Source organism: Ochlerotatus camptorhynchus, unplaced genomic scaffold, assembly GCF_037179485.1.
Source record: "Ochlerotatus camptorhynchus isolate MF236.1 unplaced genomic scaffold, CSIRO-AGI_Acam_v1.1 ptg000370l, whole genome shotgun sequence".
In the NCBI taxonomy this organism is placed as follows: Eukaryota; Metazoa; Arthropoda; class Insecta; order Diptera; family Culicidae; genus Ochlerotatus; species Ochlerotatus camptorhynchus.
In genome coordinates this window covers 250,139-263,099 of record NW_027040858.1, presented here as the reverse complement: position 1 = coordinate 263,099, position 12,961 = coordinate 250,139, and positions in this window count along the sequence as shown.

Sequence of the window (12,961 nt, the reverse complement as noted above, 5' to 3'; positions counted from 1 at the left end):
CGGGTAGAAGAGAATTTCCCTTACCTGTTCACATGCTTGGCATGCACAGTTGTACACACCAACTGCTCATTTGTTAATAAGTTTTCACTCAGTTGTTGGAATTTAGTTTTATTTAAAGTAATTGATAGATTAGGATCATAATTTACTGTAGACATACAAAGAGTAGGTAAATCTTATCATTTGAGTCAACACCAATGAATGTCTACACTTAAAGTCCGAGATGTGCAGCGAGCATTTCTCACTTCATTTTTGCAACGCAAAATCAAATACAGTTTATTGTTAGAATTCAAATCTCATTTTTTTACATACCTCTTAAACTCTATTCTATCGACTGCTTTAAATAGAACTATATTTCGTCAAGTCTGTGCAAAGTTATAAGCAAATGAGCAGTTCGTGAGCAAAACTGTGTATGCCAAGCATGCCTGTTTGTTTACAAAATGGAGTTGAGGTCTTTTCAATTGTTGGTCTTGTCTTATTCGAAGGAACTTATCAGTTTTTGTAAACAATGCATTTGATCGTTGATTTGGCGTAACTACTAGCTCGTCCACGCATGCTAACACTACCATCAGATAGGGGAAATTTTCCCCTACCAGATAGTGGTATTAGTATGCGTAGCGGAGCTATCAGTTACGCCAAACCGACTATTAAATGCATTGTTTACAAAAGCTGATACGTCCCTTCGAAAAAGTACTCGAGATTTCGACAGTGAGCATGCATAAGGGCGTATACGCGATGACCGATTCTCTTCATCGGTTTTCTCTTTGCATTGCTACAACAGCTAAACGAAACAATTTTCTAGAATTTGTTCAATACAGTGCTGTAACAGGTTGTATTGACTATCATAATCACCAGCAAATCGGCCAAGAGAATCGATAATCGCGTTTACGCCCTTATGCATGCTCACTGTCGATTTATTTTATTTCGTTACACACATACACATGTTCCGATCTCGGCGAGCTGATTTGTATGTGAGGCTATAGAAGATCATTGTAAATTTATTAACGAAGCCAATATATCAATAAGACTGGCAACTCTGCCAAATTCCAGGGGAGATATATAGTAGTGCCAACCGGTGGAAACTTACGATTTTAAATTGGCTCACTACTTGACTAGCCTATTGGTACCAAGCAAACGATTAACGTACCCCATTCTAGTCAAAATTCTAGTACTACACTATGTTTGTTTTGATTCGCTATGGAAGTTTGACAGGTAAAATGAGGGGTTCGTGGATTTTCCTATGTTTCGAGGGGTGCATCGATTAGCTTGGGACCGAAGAGAGCACCAGAACTGAGCCAAAAAGTTGAGCACGTTTCTTCGGGACCTTCTGGTCTTAGAGTTACCTCTATGGTAGTGCTGTACTAGAACAAAGGTGAAACCATTGGATAGAAATATGAACAAATTCGCATATCTCTCTTTTGAGTTTGGGATCTTTACGCTTAAGTGTTGTCAGTCTTCTTGATATGTTGTCTTCGGTTCATCCTCTGAGATCGGATACTGTTTTGAGCCACCCCTAACCAAGATAATAGATGCGCTTGATTTACTGAAGCGCACCCAGTTTTTAGCTGGCGATGAATTCTAGACCAACAATTGAAATAGGCAGAACAACCAAACGTAAACAATGGCTTTAAACGCAAATTTCTCGAAAATTAAAGCACATCCAAGAAATCACACATCATCATCTGATAGAGCAAACTTCTTCCTTTATCGAATGGCATTGTTAGTTTGTGTGGGAGTATTCCGATGCTCGAGAATTTTGTATTTAAAGCCATTGTTTACGTTCGGCTGCTCCGCCTATTTCAATTATTGGTCTAGAATTGTCATAATTTTTCAGGTGCACGGCGAATGAGAATGACTTAAAATTGAGTAAATTTGTCTCATGTTTGCTTCCCGAATTTGAGAAAAGTAAAGATTGGATTCACTCAGTCTATGGAGGAGGCAAATTTACTCATCGCTCAGTTCCTGCATCTTTGGCGATTATGAGTGGACTAAACTCAAATTTGGGTCGTTCTCATTCTCCGTGTGAAGTCGTGACTTATACAGGGTGAGGCGGGGTAACTGTCACAAAAGAAAATGATCATAAAGACGGAACACTCGCATGTTTTTCCCTCTTTCCCCTAATTACCAGCCACATTCGTCGAGAATCAGGGCAAGCACGTTTCAGTTTTAGCACTTCTGGAGTTCTGGCGGTGCGTTTAAGTCCTGATTTAAGACAGATTTTGCCGGCGCCGGTGTATTGGTAAGCGTAACTGCTTTCTCACCCCAATGGGTCTGGGTTCAAATCCAGCCGAGGTCGGTGGGATTTTTCTGAGGCATAAAAATCTCGGGTCATTTCTTCCTTCGGAAGGGAAGTAAAGCCGTTGGTTCCGGTCTAGGGACGTCTCACTTTTGGAATACAGATGCAATATGCATTTAATTAAAAAAATGCATTTAATTTCCATCGTTTGCATCAACCATTCGATGGGATGTGAACATCAAAACAAAGCATGCGCTTTTTTGGTGACGCCTCTACATGCATCGATGCGAAGATAAACAAACACAACAGGAAAAGAAAACTCGTCGCTCTGCACGATTTCGATGGAGTAGAGAATTTACGAGAAATTCTCTGCAACCTCTTCCGGCAGAAGCTTCCTCCAGAACTTCCACTGTCAACATCGAAATCACGCAAAACCTGCTCCACCGAATACGCGGGACGACTTCGTCGAAATTCCGTAGAACCTCCGTAGGCATCATCGAAAATCTCCACCGGAAACATGCGGAAGCTCCTCCACCGAAAACACGAGAATACCGTTGAGATTTTCTGAACCTTCCGTTGGCAGCTCCACAAGTCACCACCGCGAATGTGAGAAAATTCCGTTGAAATTGGCAGAATCGGAAACATCCATCAACATTGTGTAGAACCTCCTCCGTTGAGAACGCGAGAAAACGGCATCGAAATTTCGCATTTTTTTTTTGGTTCATTCTTTATGTAATTTTAATTTATTTATTTGTCAACATCAACAAGCTCAATGTAGCCCCAATGTAATTCGACAATGAGCATTCATAAGGGCGTATACGCGATGATCAATTCTCTTCATCGATTTTCTCTTTTGTTAATAACTCGCTAGATTTAACGTTTGTCGGTGCGTTTGCTGTTGCTTTTGATAGGCAATGCAACCTGTTACAACTCTACATTGAACAAATTCTACAAAATTGTTTCGCTTAGCTGTAGCAATGCAAAGAGAAAATCGATTAAGAGAATCGATCATCGCGTATACGCCCTTATGCATGCTCACTGTCGAATTCATTTATGTCGTTTTCGTTTTTGCGGTGTAGCTACACCGGTGCTACATTGCCGTACACCGAAATATTTTAGGGTGTAGATATAGGATGCACCTTTGTTTACAAACAAATGATGTTGAGCTGTCAAAGACTCGTGCTTATTCCTGCTTACACTACACCAGTGCCACACCGCAAAAACGAAAACGACATAAGTCAAACCGAGTCAAACGTAATCCTGGTGGATTAACCCTTTATCAAGACAAACAAAAATCCTAGAACCTTCGTTGGCAGCATGTAAAATCTTCGCCGAAATCATGCAGAACCTCATCCGTCGAGAAGGCAAGGAAAATCCGTTGGAATTTCCAAGAACTCCCGCTGGCAGCATCCAAAATCACCGAAATCACGTGGAACCTCCTTCGCCGACAATGCGACAATGCGACTCCGTCGAAAGTCTCTGAGAACCTCCGTTGGCAGCATCTGAATTTTCGAGGGAAGTTTCGACGGAGTTTTCACCTGTTCATGGCTTCGAGGGTTCCGGTAAATTTCAGTGGAGATTTTCGGTGCTGCCAACGGAGGTTTCAGTGAGTTTCAACGGAGTTTTCTCGCGTTTTCAGTGGAGGAGGATCAGCACGATTCCGGTGGAGATTTCTGATGGTCGAGGAGTGAAATAATTTTCTCGAGTCAGGAGTGTGGGTTTGAACGAACCGAGACGAGCAACAAAACAGGACAAAACTTTTCATGCATGGATGCATGGTATTACATGAAATGCATTTAATTTTAAGATGTTACAATAAATACACCTCAAGTGATCTTCCCCTAGGTCCCGGCCCTTGTTTGTTGAATGGGTGCGATTGCCGTCAATGGATGGCAATCGATGTCCGTCGGTGATTGGCACTAGATTGCGGAACAGAGACCGACGTTAAATAAAAGAAAGAAGAAGAAGAAGGGACGGATTTTCCAAGCATAGGTTTCTCAACATCCTCCCTTTTCACGTACCTACCTTGCAATCGGAAAGAAAATAAATTTCTAACCCTTTCTAACTGAGAATTGTATCCACTTTAAAACAAAACAAAAAACTTACCCATTAGGGTGCCAATGAAATGTATGGGGAAAAATGACCATCGAATTTTTCAAACCGACGCTATTCAAAATGTTCGTTGTCTCGAAAAACGATCCTATGCCAAATTTGAGCTTAATCGGACATGATTTGGGGTGGCGCAAAATCGTCAAAGTTTGAACTTTTTTCATCTGAAAAATGTCCCAAAACTTTTGTTTGATGCCAAATGACCTAAAGATGCATGAAACGTCGAGATTCACTGTTTAACTCGAAACATTTATTTTTGGCCTAAAATCAACTTCACTCAAATTCGAAAAAGCGTGGTACACTCTTACAATGAGTAAATTTTGATTCAAATATGAGTAAATGTTATTCATATTTGAGCGAAATTTACTCATATTTGAGTGATCTACGTTTTTTTTTGCAAATTTGAATGAACGTGACTCAAATAAGAGTTGGATTCATTTGCCGTGTACCTTCGAACGAAAACATGGTGTTATGTACACTCTAAACAAATAAATCGTATTTTACTTTGAAAGAAATCCTATACGGCCTGTCAGAAGAGCGACTGAATTCAATTAACTCAGAGCATTTTCTTTCCATACGATATTTATTCATATTTGGGAAAACCTGCAGTTACTCATTAACTATGAGTTCCTGCAGGTTTTCCCAAATATGAGTAAATTTCGTATGGAAAGAAAATGCTCTGAGTCCATTGAATACAGTCGCTGAGTTGTTCTGATTGGCCGTGTACATTAATTTGTTACTGACGATGATGAAGCAATAGAAAATATTCTCTAATATTTCAGTCATACTCACACATTTACCGTCACTGTATATACTCGTCTGTCAGAATAGCTCCCATAGGAGGAGAAAGTATATCAAACACTCTGTCTACTAAATCTTGCACTATGCTGAATCGAGCATGCATTTCAGTATGCGTTCTACAATACTGGATTATCTGTGATGATTGTCTACAAAACTATCACAAACTATAAGAAAATCACAAGCTCATCCAACTTACCACATACACACATCCCAAGCATACCTTGTAGAAACCATATAATATTCACAATCCACCCTCCTAATCATCATGTTACTGATGTGTCTCTGTGAGAGCGGAAAAGAGAGCGAGGAATTCCCGAAAGGAGGAACTGCTAACAAATGTGCGATAGCAGAACAAAAGAAAAAAAAGGAATACTGTATTTATAAACCAAAACAAAACATAACAAACTCTGTTACTGACGTGTAAAACAAAATAAACAACAGAAATGAACAGTGATGATAATCATGTTTTATACTATACAAATTTAAAATACTAAAAAAACACACACACACATACACAACACACTTGCATGTACACACATACACAAATTCACAACGGAGACACTGCAGAAGCAAACAAACAAAAAATCTCCGTGAAAATATATAGCAATGTTGTATAGAACGAGGAAAACAAATAAAATAAAAATCTTAACATAACAAAAAACAAAAACCAACATTTAATAACTGTAGGCGGTAGGGTGACAATATATAGAAGACGAAGACCGAACCGAACAAAGAAAAGAGAGAGAGCGAGGGGCAGAAAAGGAAAAGGTTCTCGAAGGAAGAGAGGCAACAAATCAAGCAAACAAATCGCAAAACAAAAAATATCAATGTATCATCTAATAATAGTAGTTAATGTATTGAAAACAAGGTAAGTTCGCGGAAAGCAAAAGCACGTATCGAAAAGATATGCAAAAACAAAACAAAAGAAAAAATCATAAACGGAAGAATAATCAAAAATGCACCAACTGATAAAACTAAAAATAAAACATAGAAGCAGGCGCCACCACGTCCGAGAGAGAAGTCGCAAACACACAGGAACAGTGAAAAGAAAAGAATGCGAAACCGATCCGTGTGCGTGCGTGTATGTTTATAAGAGAAACTGAAGAAAAAGTTATTGATTAAAATGATATAAATGTAGTTACAAATCCTATTGCGAACGCGGAGGAGGAGAACCCGGAGATCGGTGGCGGACGACGATCGTGAGCAACAAAAGAAAAGTTTTCACTTTTGTTCGATTCTTCAAGATGTTGAAATATGTTTCTTTCCGCTTGGTGGGAAAGCGTGTAGAAATTTTAATCACTTGAATTTAAATCACATCAAAAATAACAAATTGAAATGAATTGCCTTCTCGATGTAGTAATGCCCAAAAGTCGTTAACCAAACTGAAGCAACCTGTTTTATGTTTTTGTTGGTTTTTTTTTCAATTTGTCTATAAATAAAACAAGCATTCTATACTGTTTTATCCTTGCATTTATCCAATTTCCCAACAACTTTCCAGCACTGTACACTGAAGCAAAACTGCACCTGCATTCGCTGCGCAGGGCGCAGCAAAAAACCCCTTTCCCGCTTGTCGCTTCTTTGGCGTTTGAAAAATGAAGAAACACACAGTAGGCTGTGAATTACAAAAAAAAAAAAAAACAGAATGTCATTACCAGTGTTTTCATTTTTACAAGCCAACCAACCAACCAACCAATCAATGAGAATTATCCAACAAACGAACCTTTTTGGACTCAAAGCCATCTTTTTTGAAGCACTCGTATACACTCTGACAAAAGGAATCACTCTTTTTTACCCTGTAAAATATTACGTAGTATGTAGAGAATGCAAAACAGTAATGAAATTAATACCGTAGTCGTCCTTGTACGTTTTTGTTTTCTGTTTTCGTTCGTTTTCCTTTTAAAAGCTTTCACAGCAGTCGCAATATTAGGATTTTTTTTTAGAATATTGTGGACGAAAGCACCGCGCGCCGTTTGCTTTTTACCCGATCTGCAACCTACCTAACTAACTGCAAAGCAAAAAGGAAACCGATACACAATGTGAATGACGTACTAAAAGTAGAGAGGACCAACCAAATCCGTCGCAATCCGAATCCGGGATTCCGGTTGGTCCGGATTTAGAGCACTTTTACTATCTACTGCTATTATACCAACCCTGTGAGCCATGATTGTTTTTTTTTAGAAAGCTACAAAATTATTCATTAAATAAAAAAAAATTTCCTTTTTGAAAACAGCTAGCAGCTCTAAGTCGAAGATTACCTTGTAGGCGGAGCATTGAAATGCAAATGCATGCAAATGAGGAAAACAATAATAATTATATACATATAAATTATTATTATATTATTATTATTATTAAACTTATTAGGTTAAGGAAGAAGAGGAAAACAAAAATCAACTAGATGATGAGGCCAGGTAGAGCAGAAGATGAGAACAAAATAAATGAATAAATGAAAAAAGTAGTAAGTGAGGATAGAAGAAGCAAAAGTGAAGAAATAAAGGATTATTAAAAAAAAAACATTCGGTGCAGCTTCGTGGAAAGAAATCCCCGTTTTGGTCAACGAGAGGAAGGTACGGTGCACAGTGGTTCAGGTAGTATCGGATTTAGGATCCGGGATGCCTGGAGGACCCCCAATATTCCCCTTTATTCTGCGCCGCGAGTGAGGTGAGGTGACTCGCTGTCACTAGTGAGGTGACACAAGTCACCGCGAGTGAGGTGACTCTCCATACAACTCAAATGTGTCACCTCACTAGTGACAGCGAGTCACCTAACCTCACTCGCGGTGCAGAATAAGAGGGATTAATTGAATTACAAAATATTCTCTCAACCAAAGGTAAATGTCTTCTTCAAGTTTCTACTTCGTGCCATGGAGTTATCTGTAGTTGCAAGAGAATTTTCAAGTGTTAATTTCTACTTTATGGTTCAAATTTAACGTTTGTAGTACCGTATGCGTGATAATGTTTGCACCATCGTACAAATAAGGTTCCCGTTTCACCTGTGCATACAATGCCTTGGTTTTCTTTGCATGCACGCACAGAACAGAAGGGGAAGGGCAAACAAATCGGTGAATCAAAAAGTGCTCGTTTTTCTGCTCAACGAGCGATGTGATGTGGTAGCGTTCCACATGGGCTTTCTATGTGCACTCACACTATCATAGCATGCTGCCTATCTTAACTGCAGGCCGAAGATGCCTTCTACCGCTAGGTGCGCTAGTGTTCGCAAATGACCAGTGGAGCCACTTTCTGATTCGAAGTTCCACTCCTGTGATGCACGTATTAACCTATAGCTCATACCGTAGTAGGCTGTGCATAAAAGAAAATGATTTACTTAGTTTGACAGTTGCACTATAACGGAGTGGCAGCGTATTCGTGATTTGTCCCACGCGCAAATGCCGCAAAAAGACATTTCAATCGCCGTGGGAGTGTCCCGGTGGACCGTCAAAAGGGTTTTAGATCGAGAAAAGAAAGGACAACTATCCGCGAAGGTGGCCACAGGTCGTCCGAGGTCAGCTCGGGTTCCGAGGGTTATCACTGCTATCAAAAGGAAGATTCGGGTGAATGCAGTGCTTTCAATAAGGAAAAGCCAAAGGAACACGGGATCAGTAACTTAACGGCACGGAAGATCGTAAAGGAAGATTGCGGGGCGAAGTCGAGGGCACGGAAAAAAACTCAAATGATTACCCACCGCATCCGGGAGCTACAAGTCGAACGATGCAAGAAAATCTTGAACTTCCTTAAGCGAAAAAATCCGGTAATCCTGTTCACCGACGAGAGCATGTTTACCGTCGTTCCCGTATCAAATTCCAGAACCGACCGATATATTAGTTATCTTCCTGTAAAAGACGTGGCCGACGAGCACAACAACGTGTATCTGACCAAGCATCCTGCTAGCGTTATGGTGTTTGGATTGGTGGCCTCCGATGGCAAAAAAAATGGACCCGGTGTTCATTCCAGAAGGCGACAAGGTCAACACGGAGGTCTACATCGGAATTTTAAGTAAATAAATAAGAACAGTATGGTCCGAAGCCATAATGTTGTATTTCAACAAGATGGGGCTCCGTGCCACACCTCGAACCGCATTCAGAAGTGGTTGCAGGAACATCTTCCGTTCTGGGCGAAGGATATGTGGCCGCCATCCAGCCCCGATCTTAATCCGCTGGATTACTCAATATGGCGCGTCATGAAGGCCACGGCCTGTTCTAAACGCCACCCGAGTACAGCAAGCCTCAGACAAACATTGACCCGTACCTGGAGAGAAATGGATCCAGACTACATTATTAGAACCTGCCGTGCATTCCGGAAGCGTGTGGAGGATGACATGGATATTTTCCACTGGTTATGTGATTTATTTTATGAGTGCAGGCTCCGAGAGAAAGTGGAGAAGAACACTCATAAAATAAATCACATAACCAGTGGAAAATATCCATGTGAATTTCACATAACTTTCAAGTGATCCCATAATTGGAAATTGTACCACTAAATCACATGAACGTTATGTGTCCAATGAAATCTATATGATTTCTCACATAGAATTTCTTATGCTATGTGATATTCAGATAACAATCATTATTATTGTTATTGGAAAAATATTATGTCCGTTCCTAATAGAAACTTAGTGAAAACTTTTTTCAGTGAAGAACAGCGGTGAGGGTCTAGGAGCTTCACCAAAGGTGATTCACAAGGAAGAAGTGTTAGTTAGTTTACTAAAATGAACTATGCCCATTTTGTTATGGCAAGTATTGCTTTAAGAAATGCTCCTCGTGTTTATTAGCTTAATTCACATGTGTGACCAGCATACACCTTCCGGCCGTATCCAACATGTCAAAAACTGTCCAAATCCGCCCATAAAAATTTTTGTGTTGAATTTCTGTATGACAAATTAGTGAACTTTTCGTGAACATTAACGGCAAAGAACTCACCAACACTGGGAGACCGTGAGCTTCCGCCCACCTGTGATAAAACCATCTCGCTGCGGGTCAAGATGGGAATATGCTGAGTGGTGCGAAGACGGACCTCAAAATCGAACCACTTTCGAGCTGTCAAATCGAACCACTTTTTTATCATTGTGGTTCGTTGAAATAGATAGAAGTATTGTTATCGTCCAAAATAAAAAATAAATATTTTTCAGTAATGTTTTTGATCTTTTTAAAAACGTGATTCGAAACGACTCAAACAATTAAAAATAACAGTATTATTGCGTATTTTGGACCAAAGTAGACTCCTGCGCAAGCAAAACACTTCATTCTGAATTTTATTCCACTCCGTAAAAACTCCAGCTATGAACAATGTCAACAAACAATCACAAAGTCACGAATCGGCTCTGCACAAAAAGCCGTTTGACAATTCTCTCTAAAAACCGACGGTGATGAAACGTTTATTTCAACACTACCAACATAAAGAAAATTTCACTTCGCACCACTCAGGGAATATGTATAGGCAGCCCGAGCAAAGTCTGAGATCAAATTGAAATCTAAACTTGATGTTGTGATTTCGCTGATAATGATTACACAGGTTGCTGTCGTTTTGGTCGTTTTAACGGTTGAAATATCAAAATTGAGAGCAAAAAAATCTTCCTGTGACATCACATTGAAAACTATTTCTGCTATCAGTGAAAGCAAACTGAAAACTCAATTTGATATCAATTTTTCCTGTTGATAACAAAACAAGTATTCAATTTGATGTTATGCTAAGGTAATGAAAACAAACCCGCAACAACATATTTTTGAAGAGCAAATGTACAGCTAAATGAAAACAAAATTTAGTATCAAATTTGTCAATTGCGTAAACTGAAATCAAATTATGATTTCAGTTTGATGTTGATATTAAAACTTGATTTCAATTTGCTGTCATTTTGATGCTGGACTGCTCGGGAGGCTTGCAATTTCACCTTTTCAACTAAAATGCTATTTTTCGTAATTATGAAACTATGAGATACTATAATGGTAATTTTTATTTGTAAGAAGCAAGAATAGGTGGCAAAGTTTGTGTATGACATAAAAAATTTGTCAATTTTGGTTTCAGAAGGTCACAGCTAGCGATGGTATGATCATAGAGGTAACTCTAAGACCAGAAGGTCCCGAAGAAATGTGCTCAACTTTTTGGCTCAGCTCTGGTACTATCTTCGGTCCCAAGCTCATCGATTCACCCCTCGAAACATAGGAAATTCCACTAACCCCTCATCTTATCTGTCAAATTTTCATAGCGAATCAAAACAAACATTGTGTAGTACTAGAATTTCGACTAGAATGGAGTACGTTAATCGATTTGCTTGGGACCAATAGGCTAGTCAAGTAGTGAGCCAATATAAAATCGTTAGTTTCGTATTGATTGTTGGTATGATCGCTGATTGCTCGCTCATCACGTTGCTCATCGTTACAGCTAATCGCTATTGTGACCCTCTGAAAGTTAAATTGACAGGTTTTATGTGTCATACACACACTTTACCTGCTCTACTTGCATCTTATAAATAAGAATTATCATTAAAACATTTCATGACTGCCACTCGGCTCAATTTCCGGAAGACCGATTTCCGTTTGCTGAGACGTTCCTTGTCCCGGATCAACTGGAATGTGTTGAATGACCTTGATATCGATACAGCAGCCGCTCGATATAATAGCCTTTTGCGCGACTGTGTTTGTGCTTCAGTACCGAAGTGCCAACCTCCAAGAAAACCGCCTTGGTCTAACGCTACTCTCCGCAACCTGAAACGAGTGCGATCTAGAGCTCTCCGTGATCTCACTCATCGACGATGTACCCTTACCAAGCGAAATTTTTCAATTGCCAGCAATGATTATCGCCACTACAACAAGCTTCTTTACAAAAGGTATGTAATTCGTACTCAACATAATCTGCAATGCCACCAAGGGATTCTGGTCGTTTGTGAATACGAAGAGGATGGAAACTGGACTGCCGTCAAAAATGTTTCTCGGCAATGACGTAGCATTGACAACTGAGGACAAATGCAGCCTATTTGCTAGGCACTTCTTAAGCGTCTTCTCGAATGACTCCCCATCGCAAGCAGAAATTGAGCGAGCCGTCCGTGATGTGCCAACCGACGTCGTAAACATGGATGTTTTTGTCGTAGATGTACAAATGGTTCTCTCTGTGATGAGTAAAACCAAATCATCATTTTCACCAGGTCCGAGTGTTATTCCATCTGCAGTCCTAAAAAAATGCTCCGATATCTTAGCTGCTCCGTTGTCCTTGCTCTTCAACCTGTCACTTCGTCAACAGAAATTTCCCGCACTATGGAAACGGTCTACTATGTTCCCTGTTTTCAAGAAAGGAGACAAACGCAATGTGGAAAACTACCGTGGGATTACCTCGCTTGGGGTTGAATCTAAGGTGTTTGAGTCGCTGATAAATGAGAGATTGTTTGCTTCCTGCAAGCATTACATGAGTACATGTCAACATGGTTTCTTTCCTGGCCGCTCCGTGGAAACTAATCTCGTCAGCTTTACGTCGTTCTGTATGGAAAATGTATGCAAGAAACTTCAAGTGGATGCCATCTACACTGATCTTAAAGCTGCGTTTGATAGAGTTGTGCACGACGTTCTGCTAGCAAAGCTTGAAAAAATTGGATGTTTTGTTTCCTTCTGCAGCTGGCTTAGATCGTACCTCGTGCAACGTGAAGTTACTGTATGCATTGGAAACTACTCATCGTACTGTATCTCGAACAGATCAGGAGTTCCACAGGGTAGCACTTTGGGACCAATGCTCTTCTCTTTATTTGTGAACGATGTAACGTTTATTCTACTACGAGGAGGTAAATTGTTTTTTGCCGATGACTTGAAGATTTATCTAGTCGTTCGAGGCTATGCCGACT